At 35.2% G+C, this 22,263-nt stretch overlaps 1 long non-coding RNA gene across 1 annotated transcript; it reads right to left on the reverse strand.

The window, feature by feature from the left end:
- Positions 1-3,091: 3,091 nt before the first annotated feature.
- LOC150056797 (uncharacterized) lies at positions 3,092-19,901 on the reverse strand. Its single transcript, XR_016536989.1, has 3 exons — positions 19,813-19,901; positions 16,849-16,953; positions 3,092-3,199 (listed from the first exon to the last, which is right to left on the reverse strand). It is a non-coding gene; the product is annotated as an uncharacterized LOC150056797 (long non-coding RNA).
- Positions 19,902-22,263: the final 2,362 nt, after the last annotated feature.

Raw genomic sequence — 22,263 nt, forward strand, 5'->3', positions numbered from 1 at the left:
TTCCAGAGTCAAGTGGCCCATGATAAAGTTTGAAGTGTCTCTGCAAAAGAAAGCAATGTTTGGCTAATAATTACTCCTAGGAATAAATAATCCTCTATATTAAACTAAAATTTCTGAGGAACCAAATTACTGGCTATTAACTTTCTATCCACACGAGTACCACTTTGTCAATGAATACTTCGAAAGTATGTAGCAAAACCACAAGACAAAAAATAATGCCAAGGCCAGATTAATTCTCCCAGAATGTGTGTAAATCATCTATTATCTTCATCATTAGTCCCAACTGAACCACATGGCTGACAATGATGCTGACTTAGCATAGCAAATATAATGTAATAGTATTTATTTTCTGTTGCCTTTACGAGGGTAGAAGACCTTACAGTAATAAAGAAGATATATGCAATATTTTGGTGCTTCCATGTAAATAGACTGAAAAAAGAAATTTCCATTAACCTTCAACATTTCACTTTTTTCAGCATGAAAGGACACTTGCACTGAGAGTTTTGAATCATTTTGATTTAATGCCAGAGGAGCTGAGATTGATCTCAGCACATTCTGTGCCTTTATCTTAAGCAGCAGCAATGCTCTTTGAAAACCCCATAATATGTCTCAGATACTGTGAGTCCTAAGCCTTATTCTATTAACCTTTAATGAAATCAATGAATCATAAACTTCTGAAATTATTGTCACAAAGGACACAGTGTGTAACTAAACCTATTATGGATACACACATTATTCTTTTTGGCAAAGAGAAATATAATTGTGTTTTTGTATATCCCTAGCATCTGAATATTTAATAAACACACAGGAAGACTGTTTATCTTTAAGCCATCTGGGTCTAATGTGTGGCCTCAAATACTGAGTTTTTTCCCCCCATGGCTTTTTTCTGTTTTAAAATTTCAGTACAATTTCCATTTAAGCATTGTGTTAAAATGTACTCTTGAAAACATTATATTTGAGTCCATCTCAATCATGGAAACAAAAATCCCCACTGAGTAATAAAACTTATTTGTAAGGAGACAATTGAAGCAATGTCATTAGCCTGTTAAGAAATGAGGAACTATACCAACTAAGTTAGGTTTATTCTACTTATCTTGTGGGGAAGTTTATGTGGACTCTATTTTGTCTTGCCTTAATTAGTATCTTTTACTCTAAAATTTACACCATGAACAATTCAGTTACAACTTTGTATATGTGTTTATTTCTATCCATGAATCACAATAGCCATGTTCTTTTTATTGGTTTGGGAGATTTTTCCATGAGTTGATAGGATATTACTGGAGAATTGATATGCCTTGCATTGATAATAGCTAAGTGGTTACTTCTTAATATTTCTTTATAAATATAGAGAGAGGTTAAAAATGCTATTTCATATCTAAAATTTCTGTCCATAATCTTACCATCATCAATGTGCAATAAGGTCATTGAATATTTAGTTCCTCCTTATTTTTTTTGGTATTTGGGAAAGTGACAATTGAATCAGAATGAGATCTATGAAAACTCTTTTACTCTGTTGCTTACACAAATTCTTTATTTTGTTAAATCTACCTCAAGTAGTGCGTTAAATGTAATAACATTGGAAAACATGTTTTGCACATATGGGCGTAGTCAGCAAGCATGAAAGCTAATTATTACTACCTCTTTAAATATTATTTGCATTTAGAGATTTTCTTCTGATATGGTAAATTATTTTCATTGCATAAAATGCACATTAAAAGTAAAATGAAGGGGGCAGGAAGTTTTGCCTAGTGGTTAAGTGCTTGCCTTGCATACACGAAGACCCCAGTTCCATTCCTCGATACCACATACATAGAAAAAAACTAGAAGTGGTGCTGAGGCTCAAGTGGTAGAGCTCTAGCCTTGAGAAAGCCCAAGGACAGTACTCAGTCCCTGAGCTCAAGCCCAGGACTGGAAAAAATGAAGTAAAGAATAGAAAAAATAGCAGAAAACATTTTAATAGCACACAACGTAATATAATAAAATAGAATAAAAGAATTTTGACTTTTTCAGTCAGTGTTCAGTCAGGTAAAGAGAAGCAATGTGAGTTATAATTTGAGTATCTTATGTACAGGTATACCAGATAAAATGAAAAATTGTAAAAACAAAAGGAAAATTAGACTTGTTTTCTGAAATAATTAGACTATAGTTTTGGAGTTTGGTCTAACTTTTCAGGAAAATCTAAGAAATGAAGTATATTAGTCCATGATTATTTGTTCAATAACCATCTCTCCGGCCAGTGTTTTTATAATAATAATAATATCTCAGCAAATCATCCCTTTATCATACACAGCCTAATTTATACATAGAACAATATACTCAATAATTTTCTTGTGCATTTATTTGCTTGATTGTAGTTAAATTCTGTGATAATAAAATTCTGTAGAGCTGAAGTTACATTAATGTATAGTTTTCTACTCTATTTCTGGCATTTTGAACTGTACTTCAAACTACAGGACACATAGACTGACTAGTAAGTAAATAAAAATTAAACAGTATATCCTCACTTAAACTTTAACTTTGGACAAATACAATTCCCCTCTCCTTTGAAAATAGTTTAATGAGTAACATTACTCTAAAGAAACCATTTCTCAGTCATATTTAAGTAATTAGATCTTAAATATCAACTTTTCTGAGTTTTGGGAATATCTAATGCAAGCCATTTGCCTAAAATCAAAATTATGTAGAAGGGAGAGAACTGAAGCTAATTATAGACAAGTTTTTAGTTATTATTTCTCTCATCAGTCTTATTTTCAAGCAGTATGTTCCACGTTCTTTGAAGCATATGTCAATATACATCTGCAGAAAATATGAGGCTTGATTATATGACATGTCTACAGGGAATGAGGAGAAAAAAATGAGATTTTTGCTTATTAATTTTGTTTGATTTTGTTTTTAAGGTTGAGGGCAATGTAGCCAGCATTGGGTAACTAACTACTCTTCATGCTAGGATCCTTCCGTTTACAGTTGGCATCTGTCACAGATGACTTTACTCTGTGCATCTTCCTGAAATTTTTACACTGGTTTTTTTCTCCTCAAATTCTTTTTAGGCCAAAGAAAATAATAGGCATCATTCCTTTAATTATAGATAGCACTGTTTCCTGGACACAGAAAATGACTCAGATATCAAAAGATTTCAGTACAAAGTTCAGCATTTCTGTCTCCTGCTTCCTGAAGATTTTGAGAGCTGATTTATGAGTTCCTAGAATAAAATAAAAATATGTCAAGACAACAAAATCCTAACAAGGACCTGAAATAAGTTTTGAATGACCTCACTGAACTAATACTTGTTCCTACATAATAGAAAAGTTTTGGTTTTGCTTTTACTTTTAACTTGGCACCCACATTCTCAATTTAAAACATAATTGTGTAACAAGATACTAATTTCTGATTATATTCTGCTGTAACATTGTTGATATAAAATAAATAATACTAATCATTCCCTATTTCAAATTAGAAAATTAATATTCCTGACATAACAGGGAGAAATCATCATTAAAATGTTATCAAATAATGAGTTTATTTTAAACCAATTTTTATGATTTAAATAACATTCAAAAAACTGAGTTCATAGCTGAGATTTTCTTCCAATATTTTTGAAAAATATCAAACAAAATCATGAGAAAATATCGCCAGTGACTGAAGTCACTTAGTAAGATATTTTACACAACTAAAAAGAGTACTATGTCACTCACAGCACAACATGAATCAATTGACTAAGAAAAATGAGTTTAAAAAAATGAAACATATGGCCAAGTTTGTTTACACAAACTTTAATATCAGTCTAGTTGATTCCCAGAACAAGTGTCCATAAAAAGAGCTTGTTAGAAGTACTGAAGATGCTATTTAGAAGCATCTAAAAAGCTTTCAAATGATGATGTATTGCATCAAAATACAAGTATATATATATATATATATAATTCATTTATAAGCAAGAAAGAAAATCTTCTTTTAGCCTTGTACCATAACTAGGAAAAGAAAAGTGACCTAAAACACCAGAAATAACCAAATAAATAGCTATCACCAACAATAGAATCAATATTTAAAGTAACACTTAGATTTCAACAGCAATCATGGAGGTCAAAATATAGTGAATGACATAACTAAAATGATACAAATAATCTAATCATGTCTCCAGAATGCTGTCCAGATGGATATATTTCTAATATTTTAAAATAGCTAAATGTGGAGGCAAAAACGCTGTTATTTAGAAGATGGAAGTCTATCAAAAGTATTAAGGTCATATTACATCAATTATTTTGTAGCCATAAACTGGAAACCAAAAGTAAGTTGTAGCACTACTTAAGAATATCAAGAATGTGATTAGTAGAAATTTAGTGCAGGAGAAAAAAATAATGAAATTAAATGTTTCAACAATTTATTTCCTACTTCTAGCAAGCCATGTCCTTGGTATCAGTGCAATAAACCTGAATGGTATGATCTGGAAAGAACGCTATTGAAGTTCTCTCTAAATTAGCTTGTAATATAAAGCTACAGAACTGCTATTAGGCTAAGAGAGGGCAAAGAACATGAACATTTCAGGTGGTCTTTCTTTAAAAAGCAATCAAAGAAAAACTTCTCCTTATGTCAATAACAGTGTTCTCAAATATATTGCTCTGCTTCCACAATGAAAGCACAGCTGGAGCCTCAATTGCAATTGGAGTCACCACCTGATTGAATTTACAATAATCTACTGACATTCTCTAAGATGAGGCAGGCTTCTGCACAGGCCTACTGGGCCAGATAACCCAGAAGCCTTCCTCCTGCAAATCCCTAATGGTAGCACAAAGCCCTGTAATCCTACTAGGAAAGTGACATTATTTTTGATTTATGTTTTCTGAAAGGAAGCAGTCTTTAAAGCTCTTTATTACACTTTCCTGTCAGGTCAAACTAAGGATAGTTAGGCAGAAAATTGAAGAGATTCCTACTCTCAGAGGGTTCAAGGAAGACCTGTCCTTCTCCTTGTCCTCATCCTTACCCTGTATATAACCTTTACTGTATGGTTCAGATTAAGTAAAATGTGCATCTGACAGTTTTCAACAATGTCTAAAGGAAATGGATGGCTTGAAACTTTGAAAAGAGCAACCAGATAGATTTTCATGGCTCCTCATTTTACTATAAAGTTAGATGAAACAAATCGCAGCATTGAATAATATTCACTGATAATTTTCCTTTTTTCATTTTGTTAGAGAAAACTAATATTTTGGAAATTGGATCCAGTCACGCTTTGAAATCTTAGGAGAAGATAGGATAATTTATTATAAACAGATGGTTATTTTTCTCATTATCCAACTATCACTACCTAAGTCAAAAGATACTAGTCTGTATTAACTTAGATCTGCAAAGTGGGGACTATTTCAATAATCCAAATGAGACATCTCTTCTATAGACTGAGTGGTTTTCTTCTAATACAGATCAGTGAAAATTCATGATGACTAACTTCCCAATTCACTGAGAGAGAAACCCAACCAATTAGCTGACTACGAAGACTCCATGAGGCAACTGATTTCTTTTTTGTAATCCTTAAATATTCTGCCTTACGGTAATTAATCATGTCCATCTTATCTTTGATGATTAAGTGACTAATGGACCTTCCTACCTGAGACCACAGAATCACAAAAAATGATAGTAGCTCATTGAATGAAATTGCTACTATCACAGAAGCTTTAAAGTTATTTGCCAAAAGTTCTTTTTTAAATTTCAAAATCAAATCAGAATTTGTGTTCAAATGAGAAACCAAGAGAAGTACAACATTAGTTATTAAAAAATGTACATTGACTTGAAAAAATTTGATAGGACCTGATAAGAAAAAACTAGGAATACTTATAAATGCAAGTTTGCTCACATCTTTGAACTTAAATCTATGTGAAAAAAGAACAATAACTGGAACATAGTTAGATAACTTGCAGTGATTCTTGGATGTCTATTTTAATTAGTGTGAAGAATTTTCCCACTACAAGGTTAGCATTTTATAGTCTACTTCGTTGTACTATTTTTGAAAAAGAATGTCCTATTACTGTTTGCATACACACACACACACACACACACACACACACACACACACACACACACAGAAATTACAGAGGAATATAGGTACAGGAACTATGATTTTTGGATTCAGTTTCTTCATGAATGGTACATGAAATTTTACCTAATTAAACTATGGACTTAGAATTACAATTATGTTGGAACATATGTGAATGTGTCTTTGAAGTATAATTTTCTACTAAAGCTATTTTTCTGAAAATATTATTTAAATGGATTTATGTCATTATTTTTGTAAAAGAATATGTTTATTAAAATGAGTTGTTTAGGCAATAAAATATCTGTAGCTTTTCAGATTCACCTAATATATTAAAATGTATTATTTGGAAGCATGTCAATTGTAGATATATACACACATTGTAATTATACTTATTCTTTTAGTATGTAATCTTAATATTGCTCAGTGGAAAACATTAAAAGCTATCATCACAAACAGTAGTCATTTCCAATAGCAGAAAATTGACAATACTAAAAACTTTGTAATCTGATATATTATATATCTATTTGCTTATTTGAACTTGGAAGGGAAGGGGAAAACAAGAGATTGAGAGGTGGGGGGAGAGAAAGGAGAACAAAAACATGAGAAGAGGTATCAGTGTTTGAGAAGTAATGCACCCACTATCTGACAAATGTTCCTATAACCCCTCTATTCATTATATTGACAATAAAATACAATTACAAAAAAGTAAAATTCCCATATGAAAATGCAATATTCGTCCATGTAACATCAGAAGTAGATATTCAGATTTAAGTGATATCCAGAATATACTCCTACAGCATATCTGCTTTTGTAACAGAAGCAAGAGCCCTACAAAAGAAGTCTTTTGATTCTATCCTACACTCTACAGTGAAGAAAGAACCAAGGGGAAGATGTCAAAGGAAGGAAAGAATGAAGGAGGGAGGGAAAGAGGGAAAGTAGAAAGAAGGAAGGGAACAAAAAGTAAAAGAGGGATGGAGGGAGGGAGGGAATAGGGAGGTAGAGAAGAAGGAAGAAATAATGTACTTTTTCCTGAGTCATAGAACTAAACGTCTATCAGTGGATTAGGTTTCACAGAAGAGATTCAAAATCCTCAAAAACAGGGATATATACAAATTTATTTCCAATACATAAAATTAAGACTACCCTTTTCCCCATCTCAGCTTTTTAAGAGTCAGAGATCCAAGCCACTATGGTCAAAACGTTAATGAGAGCATATTAGAAAACCAATGGGCTTAATGTGACAGTGGATTTCTGACAACCCAAATACTTTGGGAAGCATGGTAAGAAAGACAGTGTTTTTAGGCCCAAAATCAAAAGACTCATCTGAAAAAAAAAAGCAAACTTCAACCATGGGTGGGATGTGATAGATATAATAAGTAATACACATTGGCAGGTAATAACTATGTATTTCTTATAACAAAAGTTATTTGCTAAAATGGAATTCATACTTTTCTTCAAAGCCATCTAATGTTCTTATATTTTACAAGTGCTTTGGCTGTACCTAAATCAACTGTAGCTTGACCGTGAAACAAATGCTGATTATGAATAGATAACACAGTCCCAAAAATAAAGACTGATAGCTCAAGAAGTCTTCAGAAAAATGAATTCTTATTTCTCAGCCCTTCTGAGGTAATGACAAGGCCTCATGGCTGAGTGAAAAAGAAGTCAAACAACATTGAGCTAACAGTTCACTAAATCCATACTTTCAGTACTCTAGCAAAGAAAATGAAATTCAATTTGTATGAAATAAATCCTAGATTATGAAAAATGTATATGACCTTTAATAAAATAAAAATAGCTATGTAATTTTTTGGAATCCCCTCTGATAATTTTTCTTGATTTACAGTTTTTATTAAAGGCTATAACTAGTACACAGTACAAACATACAAATATATTTCCATGTAAGATCAGCCATGTATTATATAAAAATTAAATGTCAGCCACATGTTGCTTCTCTCTGGGGCAGCAACACGGGAATGGGGAGGGACATACAGGGCCAGCCTGTAGTCCCCCGGGAGCCAAGAGAGATGGTAAGTATCTATGACCCAGCCCTCCCCCAATTACCGGGGAAGAAAAAAACCATGCTGAGTCAGAAGCAGTGTTAACCATGAAAGCACATCAGATCTCTCTGCTGATCTCTGCTGATCTGATCTGCTGTTTTCTCATGTTCTCTTTATTGCGCCAGACAATTAGTTATATACTGTTGGGGTAGGAGAAGGTGGGAACTGGGAAGCTAGCCAATAGGAAGAGGGCCTCTGTGCTACCACTAATGGTCTGAGTGGGGCTTTCAGGTACTGGCAGGACAGGTGCAGGAAAGTGCACTAGATCTGAGCTGCTGCGAGACCCGCGAAGCTGCGGGGGGTTCAATCGAGTCACATACACAAAGATGCCTTAAGAGAGGTATGCAAAGGACCTAATGCCTGGTCAAAGCCCTTTAATCGCCGCTGAGCCAGAATCAGGCCTCAGAGATGGAGGTCAGGCCCCAACAGCCACATACAAACATAACATATAACTGTAAAGTGCAAATGAAAATTAGTAAATAACAAAGAATGGATTTTGAAAATTGTTTTTTCCAGGATACTGATGTTAATGCTACTTTTCCATTTTTTTTCCCTTATAACTTTGGACTCTGGACTCCAGTATCTCCTTTACCTGATTAAGGATACAACCTTTATTTCTACTGTATCTAGTACTTTGTGGTCTCCCATCCAAGCAAAAGACCAAGACTTGATGGTTTCACAACTGAATTCTGTAAGGCCTTCAAAGCAGAATTCACACCAATGCTCCTCAAATTATTCAATGAAATTGAAAACAAAAGTTTTCTACCAAATTTATTCTATGAAGTCAACATGACCCTAGTCCCAAAATCAGAGAGGGACTCATCAAAGAGGGAGAACTATAGACCCATTTCTTTGATGAACATCGTTGCAAAACTTCTCAACAAAATACTGGTCATTCATTTATAACAACTAATCAAAAACATTATACACTATGATCAAGCAGGATTTATGACAAGGATGCTAACCTGGTTCAATATATGCAAGTCAATATAATTCATCACATCAACAGGGGCAAAGACAAGAACCACAAGATCAAGTCAATAGATTCAGAGAAAAACAAACAAACAAACAAACATTTGATACAATTCAACACCCGTTATGCTAAAAGCTCTGGAGAAGCTAGGAATCCATGGAATATTACTCAGTAGAATGAAGTCTGTGTAGGACAACCTATAGCTAGCATTATGCTTAATGGTGAAAGGCTTTAGTGATTACTTTTAAAATCAAGAGCAAGACAAGGATGGCCACTCTCTCCATTCCTTTCAATATAGTATTAGAATTCCTATCCAGAGCAATGAGGCAAGAAGCAAACATAAAGGGGATCCAAATAGGAAAAGATGAAATGAGACTTTCCTTCTTTGCAGATGATGCGATTATTTATTTATTTATTTATTTATTTATTTATTTATTGCCAGTCCTGGACTTGGGCTCAAGGCATGTGCCCTGTCTTTGGGTTTTCTCAAGGATAGAGCTCTCCTACTTGAGCCACAGCACCACTTTGGACATTTTTTCTATGTATGTGGTACCAAGGAATCAAACCTGGGTCTCCATGGATTCTAGGCAAGCACTCTACCACTAGGCCAAACTCCCAGCCCATGTATTTAAAGAACCATATAGACTCCACTCCAAAGTCATTCCAGCTGATATTAAACTTCAGCAAAGTAGAAGGGTAAAAGATTAAACCTCAAAAATCAATGGCTTTCCTCTATACCAACAATGAGAAGAGTGAGGCAGAAATCAGGAAAGCAATGCCTTTTGCAACAGCCTCAAAAAATACTTAGGAATTATCTAAGGAAGTGACGAACATTAAGATGAAAACTTTAAAAGTCTGAAAAACTGAGGAAGGATAAAAACCTCCCATGCTCCTGGACTGAAAGCATTTGCATCATGAAAATGGCAAGCCTGCCAATAATACCCTTCAATATCCCAATGTCATTTTTAATGAAATAAAGGAAGCAATCCAAAAATTCATATAAAATAATAAAAGAACCCGAACAGCAAAAACAATCCTTAGCAGAAAGAACAATACTGAAGAAATATCAATAGAGAACTTCAGACTCTATTACAGAGCTATAGTAATCAATACAGTTTGGTAGTGGCACAGGAACAGGCCTGAGGACCAATGGAATAGAACTTAAGTGCCCCTAATCAACCCACAGACCTATGATCATCTAATCTTTGATAAGAAAGCCAAAAAATAGGATGGAAGAAAGACAGCCTCTTTAACAAATAGCACTGGCAGAATTGATTAAGCACCTGTAGAAAATTGAGTTGGATCCTTCTATATCACCCTGCACCAGAATTAATTCCAAATGGATCAAAGTTGTTGAAGTTAAAAGCAGATACCCTGAAAAGTTTACAGGAAGAAAAAAGATATACACTAGGGCTCTTTGGCACAGGCTGAAACTTTCTTAATAAAGGCCCAGAAACTCAACCGATTAAGGTAAGTTTGGACAAATGAGATGTCATTAAACTGTAGAGCTTCTGTATGGCAAAGGACATAACTAGCAAGTTAAATAGAAAGCCCATGGAGTGGGAGAAGATCTTCACTAGCCACACAACATACAAGGGCCTCATATTTAAAATATACCTACAAATCAAAAAATTGAATCTCTCAAAAACAAATCCTCAAACTAACAACAATGCCATTAAAAGGTGGGCTACGGACTTGAAGAGAAATTTCTCTAAAGGGGAAATAAGACTGGCTAATAGACACATGAAGAATTGCTAGACATCTCTGGCCATAAAAGAAATGCAAATCAAAACAACTTTGAGATTCCATCTCATTCCAGTTAGAATGGACATTATCAAGAATTCTAATAACAAAGATGCTGGCAGAGGATGTGGCCAGAAGGGAACACTAGTACACTGTTAGTGGGAGTGTAAACTTGTTCAGCCACTCTGGAAAGCAGTATGGCAGTTCCTCACAAAACTAAATATAGAGTTCCCTTATAACCCAGCAATCCTACTCCTGGGCATTTACCCAAATCTTCATAAACAAGTCCATACTAAAGCCACTAGGACAATGATGTTTATTGGAGCATTATTTGTCATAGCTAAGACAGGGAAGCAACCCAGATGTCCTTCAGTAGATGAATGGATCAAGAAGATATGGTATTTATACACAACGGAATGTTATGCTGCCCTCAGAAAGTATGATATTTCCCCATTTGTAAGGAATTGGAAAGACTTGGGAAAAAATAATACTAAGTGAAGTAAACCAGACGCAAAGAAATAGTTTCCATGGCTTCTCGACCCAAAGAAATATAGTTTCCATGGCTTCTCTCATTGTTAATAGTACAGTTCTAGGATTCTTCTAGTAGAGGATCACAATTGCTCAAAAGCTATGTACATACAGCCATAAAGGATGAGACTAGGTGTAATGAACTCTAGGATAGGGAAACAACAGGTTTATCTTTGTGATTGTTGTTCTTAATGTACTATGTGAAGTTATTTATTTTCTCTTTTTCCCCCCTTATGGTTTATCTCATGTTGTTACAGCAACTGACTCTGTTACTTGGTATATTCCCTATACATTTATTTCTTTATTTGAAATAGGGAAGGAAGGGGAAAAACAACATGATTAGGAGGGGATGAAGGGAGGGAAGTGAGAGAAAAACATGAGAAGGGGGTCTCAAGTTTTGGAAGTAATGTACTCATTACCTGATGAATGTAACTGTAATCCCTCTATATGGTACCCCGACGGTAAAATGCAATTAAAAAATTTCTTGTGATCTTGTCTTTACTTTATTTCTGAAATTATCTTTTGAATTATATAATATTGAGCAAAACAGTAATAAAAGGCACCCAGGTAGAGGTGGTATGCTGATGAAGGTGATTTTCCCAAGGCATTGCTTACACAGAGCAGGCTGACCCCTGGGATTTCCCTACATGTGGGAAACTCAGATGCATATTTTGTGGTTGTGTTTTCACTCTCCCTTGAGAAAAGGCACCATTGGATAGATGTGAGATATAGATATTGTCCCCTGCTATATACTACCATGTTAATATTATGCTAGGGTTACTTTGTCCATCAATGATTTAAGTCTGTCTTCTGAGTACAGACTAGCCTCCGTTATCATGTTTACAGAAAATAAATCAAATCATCATGTAAAGCCTCAATCCAGGTCTCAATTTTATTTATGTGTCTTTCCTGTTCCCTTTTTTCAATGAATTTTATTGAATTGTGATTTGCAATTCACTAAATAATTTCTATGACCCTGAGGTCATTTAGTTATTGGCATAAATCCTTGAGCTTACATTCAGCTTATTAAATTTATGCTACTATAGCTTAATTTTGTTAAATGCTCTTGGGTTGTCCCTGATGGTTGGATTGCCATCTAGCCTGTGTGTTTCTACACCCCAATATTTCCATAAATCAAACTACCCACAGCCAAAGCATTATCAACCTCAGTCAACATCAACAATGATATTCACAGTCCTTCCTGGGATTTTGGAATCACCTCTTAAAATTACTGTTGCTCCTATCTGAAAAAGAAATACCCTGCTCAGGGGCAGAAGCAGTCGAACTATGAACATACGTTACAACTATTAATAATTAACTGCCTAGGATCCTTCCATAGTTACCTCAGTAGAAATCATAGCCAAGAAATATTGGCAGCTCAGATACATGAGTTACCAAGGCTCAAGGACTGAACTAGAAGAACAAGCTATAATCCATCAAACCTTTATATCTAAGACGATACTTATGATTTGATTGGAGGTGGATTTTTCTGGACCATCTCAGCCAGAATCCATGGCACTTTGCAGTTACTTTCATCCTCAGCTTCCAGCAGTTGTGAGCAATAGCCACAGGGATGATCCGGGAGGGCTTGCCAGTGCTACAACTCCTGAGCAGGTTTTAGCTGTTGGAACACTCAGCTCCAGCAGCACAGCAGCTAATGAAATAGATGGTCTAATACATTGAGACCTTTACCCTGGAACACTTATCACTCTTCCAAGGACAAGAGATCACAATTTCATAGAATTTGTTATCACTGCTATGGCTTCCCCCTACCACACATCACTCTGAAACTCTTCAGCAACAACTGTTTCGCTAAAAGTGCAGCAACACTATTTTAGCAACAACTATTTCCCTAAAAGTGTATAAATATCCAGAAATAGAACCACATACCTATAGTCAACTTGTATTTGACAAAGGAGCCAAAGATATACAGTGGAACAAACACAGTCTATTCAATTATTGGTGTTGGCAAAACTGGGCAGCCATATGCAGAAAATTAAAAATTGACCCTAGCCTTTTGCCATGCATAAGCATTAACTCAAAATGGATCAAAGACCTCAGTGTCAGACCAGAAACCTTGAAACTGCTACATGATAGAGTTGGAGAGACCCTGGAACTCATAGGCACAGGCAAAAGATTCCTGAACAGAATCCCAGGGTCACAACAAATTGGAGAGAGAGACTCGATAAATGGGACTACCTAAAAATAAATGTTTCTGCACAGGTAAAAACATAGCCACCAAAGTAGAAAGACAGCCATCCAACTGGGAAAAGATATTTAACAATAATGCATCAGACAAATGCTTACTATCCAGTATCTACAGGGAACTCAAAACTAATCCCCCCCAAACCCAACAAACCAATCACTAAATGGGCAAGGGAACTAAAGAGAAACTTATTAAGAGAAGAGATTAAAATGGCAGAAAAGCATATGAGAAAATGTTCATCATCCATAGTCATAAAGGAAATGCAAATAAAAACAACCCTAAGATACCACCTTACCCCAACAAGAATGGCCAAGATTTTGAACTCAGACAATGACAGATGTTGGCGGGGTTGTGGAGAAAAAGAAACCCTACTACACTGCTGGTGGGAATGTAAACTAGTTCAAGCACTCTGGAAAACAGTGTGGAGGAGGGTAATGGGTACCAAGACATGTGAAAGGGTATCAATGTATGTGAATTAATGCACCTTCTATCTGGCAAATATCATGTAACCCTTTTACTAATTACAATTAAAAAAAGAAAAAAAAAGAAAGCTAAAAAAAAAAAGAAATCAGCGGGCCACAGGTTACTGTGGACAGAGCTTCCTAAATTGGTGTTTGGTTCAATTACCTTCTATTTCATAGACTTCACTCTGTTGTACTTGAGGATACAGTTTGAAATTGATCCATTTTAATACTTTCTGCAGAAGGAGTTAATATTAAGATTAACCTTCCAAGAAATGGAAATTCTTTGACTCCATGAAGCAGACAAGTTGGTACTCGTGAAAAAAAAAACAAAACTGAAAATTGACCTTCCCTATGATCCCTCTATACCACTCCTGGGCATCTGTCCTGAACATCATAGCCCAAGATATGATAAGGACACCTGCTCAGCTATGTTCATCTCTGCACTATTCATAATAGCCAGGGAATGGAAAAAATCCACATGCCCTACTGCAAATGAATGGATACAGAAAATGTGATATATAATGTGATACACACACACACACACACACACACACACACACAATGGAATTCTACACAGCCAACAGACAAGATAAAATAATGGCATTTGCAGGGAAGTGGATGAATCTATAGCGAATCATGTTGAGTGAAACAAGTCAAGACCAAAGGAACAAAAGACGCATGGTATCCTTAATATGTGGCTATTAGATCCAAACAGTACAAGAATGAGGACTTAATATTTGCATGACCAATGCTATGGACATGGTATTGGAAATATAAACATAAACATAGACATAAATATTTATGACACTATAGATAATAATGTTTCATTACATAGATTAATATGTATCTGTGATATGCAAACCCTCAGCCTAATTTTAATTATGTTCAAAATCTAAGTGTCAGGGATTGTATATAGAGATTCCCTTCTTGAATACTTGTTTGTTAAAAGTGTCATTTGAAATAGAGTGTAAAAATCAATGTTAATAATTTCTTTAATAAAAAAAGAGAAAAAGTACTGGAATTTAAAATTGGATAGTAAAGATACTCAAATGATTTAAACCATTAATTGCTAACAAGACAGTATGGTTATGATGAGATCTAGAAGATACATCTTTGATCAGATGATAAAGTTTAACTTTGTCATAATAAGGCAGACTGAGAGGATGTGACTGTCCCATCAACATGCCAGAGAAAGGAGAAAGCCAGGCACTGGCTCATGCCTGTAATCCTAGCCTCTCAGGAGGCTGAGCTCTGAGGATCACAGTTTGAAGCCAGAAAAGTATGTGAGACTCTTATCACCAAGAAACCAACAGTAAACCAGAAATAGAGCTGTGGCTCAAAGTGGTAAATTCCAAGCCTTGAGTAAAATAACTCAGGGACAGAGCTCAGGCCTTTAGTTCAAGAGCCAACCAACAAATACTATTTCTGTATGGTATTAATATGTATAATATTCTTGTGAAATGTTTTCACTTAGTCTGAATACTGAGGCAAATCAGACAAATTCAGAACATAATATATTCTTCAAGATTATCTGTTCTTGATTTCCCCAATGTCTTTGTAAATAACAGCTAAAAAAAGTCAGATGATTCTGCTGGGTATAGTTCAATGACAGTGCCCTTGCCTAGCATGCATGAGGACCTGTGTTACATCATCAGCAATGCTTCAAAAAAATCTGTAAAGGGTATCAACATTTGTGAAGTAATGCACCTTCTATCTAGTGAATATAATGTAACCTTTCTATTAATTACAATACAAAATCTGTAAAAGACAACAGAATTGACACAAGCAAACACACTGGTCCTGTTCTAACATGTGAACAGAGAGTTAAAAATGATGTATATAGAACATTTGGGAGATAACTAGTAATATGCACTGAATCAATATTGACATATATGAGAAAGACAATAATTCTAGCTTTGCATGAGGCTGAGATCTGAGGATTGAGGTTTGAAGCCAAAGTGGGCAGTAAAATCGATGATATTATGATCTACAATTCACCATCAATAAACCAGAAGAAGAGATGGAGCTTAAGTGGTAGAACACTAGCTTTGAGTGAAAAATCCAAGGAAGAGTTTGAAGCCCTGGTTAAAATCCCATACCAAAACAAACATATTTTATATATCTATACAATGTGCAATGTACAAGACCACTATGTCAACAACATTAACATATATATGCATGTGTTTATATATGCATGTATTTTTCAATAAACTACAACTTTCACAATGAAGAAGTGCATTATATACATATATGTTCATTTTAAGATGAAATATCTTATTTATAATTTAATATACTCATATTTTAAGAACTTTGTAGGACCATACAACCTGAGACATGCCTTCTAATATCTTCAGTGTTGCACCAACCACTGTTTCATCTTATTGGAAGTGATTTTGTTTTCTTCATCCCCATGTGTTTTGACTGGAGTCACACTCCAGATCATATAGTTCCGCTGTGGTTGCTACAGTATGTTCCAGATGATTGTAAAGCGATAAAACTTCAGAGCTGCCGTAAAACTAGCGCTTATTTAGCCAACCTCTGTTGTGTTCAAACTTTGTTAAAGACTTGATAATAAGTAAACATAGTGGATATAACATTCACCTGCTGAAATTTGAAAGAAAACTCCTCTGCATGTAGTCACAGAAGCCTTTCTATGCAGAGACTTCATCATTGGGTAGGGAAAGTAGACAGTAAGAATTTTGGGAATACTTGAATGTCTGCATTCTGATTTGTTATATCTTATTTGTGCTTCTGGCAGAAAGAATGTAAAGCAATTGAGCACAAAATGCCTAGAAAGGTAGTTCATGTAATTACTACTGCAACTCTGAAAGGGATGCAGATTATAATCTTACCTTGTTACAGAAATTGAGAGATTCCTTTAAGTTTGTGCTTTGACACACATTCATAAATGCATATAGAGGACTCTTTCATTTTATCTATGGTTTTTTTCTGTAGAACTGTGGGAACAAATAGAATGATTTTGCAGGCATTATAACCATCCCACTTGCCATAGTAACCAAACGCCACAAACATTAGCTCTCTTATTAATATGCAACATACATGAAATTTATTTTATGCTATTCCTGATAATCATACAACTAATTGAGAGACCTCCTTTTACTATGAATTAACTATTTACTATGAATTAAACATGAACTTGCTGAGGACTAGCAAAACCTAAAATCCAAATCTAATTCATGGGACATATCTAAAATCAATGATTAAATTCATGAAAATAACAAGTATAAGACTTTCAAATGAACATACTTTAAAATAACTCAGTTAGGAAGGTGCAGGTAAGAATCTGTGCAACATTCCAAAATATGGTGGTGGAGATGATCACGGCCTGAAACCCTGAATTACTTCGGAGAAGCAAGCTTGGTAGAAGAACAACAAGGTATGTCACACTGCAGTAGGATTAACTCCAAATGGATCAAAGACCTCGAAGTAAAAGCCGATACACTGAAAATTTTACAAGAAGGAATTGGAGATACTCTAGGTCTCCTTGGCACAGGTCGGTACTTTCTTAATAAGGACCAAGAAACACAACAAATCAGAGAAAGCCTGGATAAGTGGGACTGCATTAAACTGCAGAGCTTCTGTATGGCAAAGGACATAGCTAGCAAATTAACTAAAAAGCCCACAGAGTGGGAGAAGATCTTCACTAACCATACAAAGGACAAAGGCCTCATATCTAAAATATATCAACAGCTCAAAAAATTGAATCACTCCAAATCTAATCTCCAAAGAAACAACCATCCCATTAAAAAATAGGCCAAAGACTTAAAGAGAGATTTCCCTGAAGAAGAAATTAGAATGTCCTATAGACACATGAAGAAATGCTCGACATCTCTGGTCATAAAAGAAATGCAAATTAAAACAACTCTAAGATTCCACCTCACTCCAGTTAGAATGGCCAGGATCAAGAAAACTAATAACAACAGATGCTGGAGGGGATGTGGCCAGGAGGGATCACTACTCCACTGTTGATGGGAGTGCAAACTGGTTCAACCACTATGGAAAGCAGTATGGCAGTTCTTCAAAAGACTAACTATAGAACTCCCCTATGCCCCAGCAATTCCACTACTTGGCATTTACCCAATCATCCAGAAACAAGGACATACTAAATCTACCAGCAAAACAATGTTCACTGCAGTACTATTTACCATAGCAAAGATATGGAACCAACCCAGATGTCCCTCAGTTGATGAGTGGATCAACAAGTTGTGGTATTTATACACAATGTAATACTATGCTGCTGTAAGAAAAAAAGATATTGCCCCATTTGTAAGGAAATGGAAAGACTTAGAAAAAAAAATCATATTAAGTGAAGTAAGCCAGACTCAAAGGAACTTAGGCTCAATGGTTTCCCTCATTTGTCATAATCAGTAGAAACCTTGGGCTCTCCTAGCAGAGATTTACAATAGAACAAAATCTAGGTAAATAAGGCCATATAGTATGTCACTAAATGTAAGGACCTCCAGGATAAAGAAACAAAAAACACATAATGAGTGATTGTTGTCCTTAACGGACTATGTTATCTCTCATCTCTTTTGCTATCCCTTGGTTATCTCGTATTGTTACAATATTTCACCTTGTTATCTGATATATTTTATATATGCTTAATTGGTTATTTGAAATAGGAGAGGGTAGGGGGGAAATCAAGTTGTGTGGGGGAGGTAGGAAAGGGAAGTTGGGACCATGACAAGAGAAAGGGTATCAATATTTGTGAAGTAATGTACCTTCTATCTGGTGAATATAATGTAACCCTTCTATTAATTACAATAAAAATATGAAAAAATAAGGAAAGCCAACTTGAAAGGAGCTATGACACTCTACAGCACTAACACAGTAAGCTCTGGTAAATATTGTGAGAAATAAATTATAGAAATCCACTGTACCCTCAAAGAAGGAAGAAGGTACATGATCCTACTGATAGAACTAGGCGGAAGTCCAGATGTTTGGCCTAGTGGTATAGAGTGCTTGCCTAACCTTCACTGCTGTGAAATTATCAACAGTATAAAGGATGAAAATAAATTGTGTGAATTAAATAACCAGTAAAAACCAATGTTCTGATTCATGCAGATGAGAAGGTATCCTCCACCTTTTCACAGTGATTTTTGATGAGAAAATAGAATCATAATACCTTCTTTTTTTCTTTATTTTTATTTTTTATTGTTGGGGTAATGTATAGAGGGGTTACAGTTATATTCGCAAGATAGTAGGTGCATTACTTCTCACACATTGATACCACTTCTCATGGTTTTGTCCCTATTTCACTCCCCAAACCCCCTCTCAATCATCTTGTTTTCTCCTTTCCCTTTCCTATTTCAAATAAACAAATGTATATACCAGGTAACAAAGTCAGATACAAAAATAATATGAGATTTACCAAAGGGCAAACAAAGAGAAGAGAAATAACAGTACATTAAAAAAAACAATCACACAAGATAAAGCTCTTGTTTCCATATTCTAGAGATTCTTTCATTTAGTCTCATCCTATATGACCTTATATACCAGGTTTTGAGGTATTGTAATCCTCTGCCAGGAGAATCCTAGATTTGTACTAATTATTACAAATCAGGGAAACCACTGAGCCAATTTTCCTTTGGATCTGGTTTACTTCACTTAAGTCATTCTGATGGCAGCATAGAATTCCATTGTGTATAAGAACCACATCTTCTTGAACTTCTTTGCCAGTGGTTACAAGACCTCACAGTTAACAGTAAAACATACAGCAACATCACATCAATGTTAGTGTTAGAGCATTGTGGAGTTAACTATCAAGGTGATCAGTAGGATCAAATCCAGCTTACCTGAAAACAAACATGTCTGATATCTACTTTAAGTTTTAAAATTTTACATTGTAGAAAAACCAATTCGTTAGACTGGTGTAATGTCATTACTAATGTCATCAGTAGGTGTATTCTGAAAATAAATTTAAAGACTTGAGTCAGTAGATTCGAATGGATTTGTGTCAAGTCATTAGAAACTGTAATTTATTTCAATGGTTATAAGCTTTTAAAAAATGAATTTAAGTTTATTTTATAATATGTTGTTAAAGTTATGTAGCTGAGACTGGCTTTAAACCCATGATTCTCTTTCCTTTGCCTCTAGCATAGTATTACTTTACATGGGTGCTTACCTGCCCAACTGATCACCACTTCTCAAATAGAGATGCTTCATTTCTGCCCAGGTGTCTGGAGTTCACACATGAGAGTATATCAGTGTTTGCTCCTGCTTGAAACTATTTCAGTGTCAGGATGATTTGGCAGCTTTTTATAATGATGACTGAGACCATTTTCAGACTTGATTTGCAAAAATATTAAGTTTAAGGAAAAAGTATATTACAGATTATGAATCTACTAAATATTGCTATACAGTGTTTTCATTTCTATTTGATAAATTTAACCAAGTACATTGCACAGATGTGGAAGAAAGTGAACATATATAGAGAGAAATGTAAATCCATGCAAAATAGAGTAATTCATCTCATTTCATAGAATGAGGAGGTAAACACACACACACACACACACACACACACACACACCACAAAAAATGAGAATGTCAAATTATTTCAACTATAGGAGTAAAATAATTGTAATATTTTGAACTGTCTATATTTGAATATAGTATTGATTTTATTTTTAAAGCTGTATGTTAAAAATAATACAAGTTGCTTGATGTAAACTAGTAGCACACAAGAGAAACAAAAGAAAGAAATATTAATTTTTATAACCTTGACTTTTCCTTCATTTTAGAAACCAGTAGTATTCACACAAGAATATCAAAGGAGCGTTTCCAACATCATTGTTTTTTTGAGATCATCTGAAGGCTGCAAATCAGAGAAATAAGAAATCATGATACATAGCATATCTCTAAAACCAATTAATATATCTAATGTATATTTAAAAAATGCTAAAGTTTAGTATTCATAAAGGCTAAGGGGATTTCTGCAACCTAAGTTAAAAGTTAAGGGTTGAGTGAATAGTCTCTTCAATGATACTAGCTAAATTATTAAGTAAGTAAATTTTGGAATTTATACAGGGTGAAGAGAAGGGAGGAATAAAGGGAGGGAAGAAGTATCCCAAATTTTTCCCTACTCAGTGGCACTCTAGTTATATAGAGAACAGATAAGTTATTTTTCTACATTAACTCTCCTTTCCAGGTGTGACAAGTTCTTTGCAATAGCACCTGTCATTTCAGAAGCAAGACATAAAAATTGATCAATCAATTGATATAAATTTTGAGACAAAAGCTTTATGTTGAACCAATCTCAGCAACTTCATTGTTTCTATTACTACATTTTGAGTGAAATAATATGTTTTCTACCTACCCAGGTCTTTTGAAACTAAAGGAAATACTAACCTGTTGCGTTATGATAAAAGACTAATTCTGTCCCCAACAATATTTTTTATAATCCTAAGTGGTTATTGTTAAAATTCCAAACAGTGAGTGTGTGTAATACTATGCTTGTTGAAATTAAGATTTAAACAGAAATTATAATTTATATTTTAAAAGAAGCTACTATTCTCATGAATATTTTAAATGATATTCACACAGGAATGTTGCATAAAATTAAATTAAAACTTTTGGAAAATGGCAATTTTCTGACTTTTGAAAAATCTATATATTATTATTAAAACTTAAATCAGAAGGACGATGGCGCCGAGACAATAGGGACGCAGCCTAGCTCTCTCTGACAAAAAGAGAGAACCAGGGAGTCCCACGAGCCAACTACCTAAAGAAATCCACAACAACAAACTCTAAAAGCAACGGAGAAGGACTCAAACTGGAAAAGAAATCCGGATAAAGCTCACATCCAACTTTCTCAAAGAATTCGGAAAGTGAGGACCCCTCCCCCACCTCTCCTCGCCGGATCCAACACTCAAAAGCCGCGGAAAGCCACGAAAAGCGGCAGCGGGTGCCTGACCAAGCCGCAAAAAGAGGCTTGAGCAGGTGCCAGCTCCATGCTGGGAAAGCGTCAGCAGGCGCCGGATCTAATCCACGAAAAGCAGCTGCAGTGGAGGGCGCCAGGCTGGGAGCCCAACAGCTGCAGAAACCAGCACAGAACCGGGCCAGCAAACGGCAGAAGCAGCGGAACCCTCAGATGGACGCAGAGGCCCCCCTCCCTCAGGCCATTGACTGGAGATTGACAGGCGGGCTACCCATAAGACCCAGCACCCCACCAAGGGAGGCGGGGCTGTCCCAACTCTCACCCGCACAACGGGCTCAACCCCCATCCCTCTGACTGGAGACTGACAAGC

Source organism: Megascapheus bottae, chromosome 11 (genome assembly GCF_031878675.1).
Source record: "Megascapheus bottae isolate mThoBot1 chromosome 11, mThoBot2.hap1, whole genome shotgun sequence".
Lineage (NCBI taxonomy): Eukaryota > Metazoa > Chordata > Mammalia > Rodentia > Geomyidae > Megascapheus > Megascapheus bottae.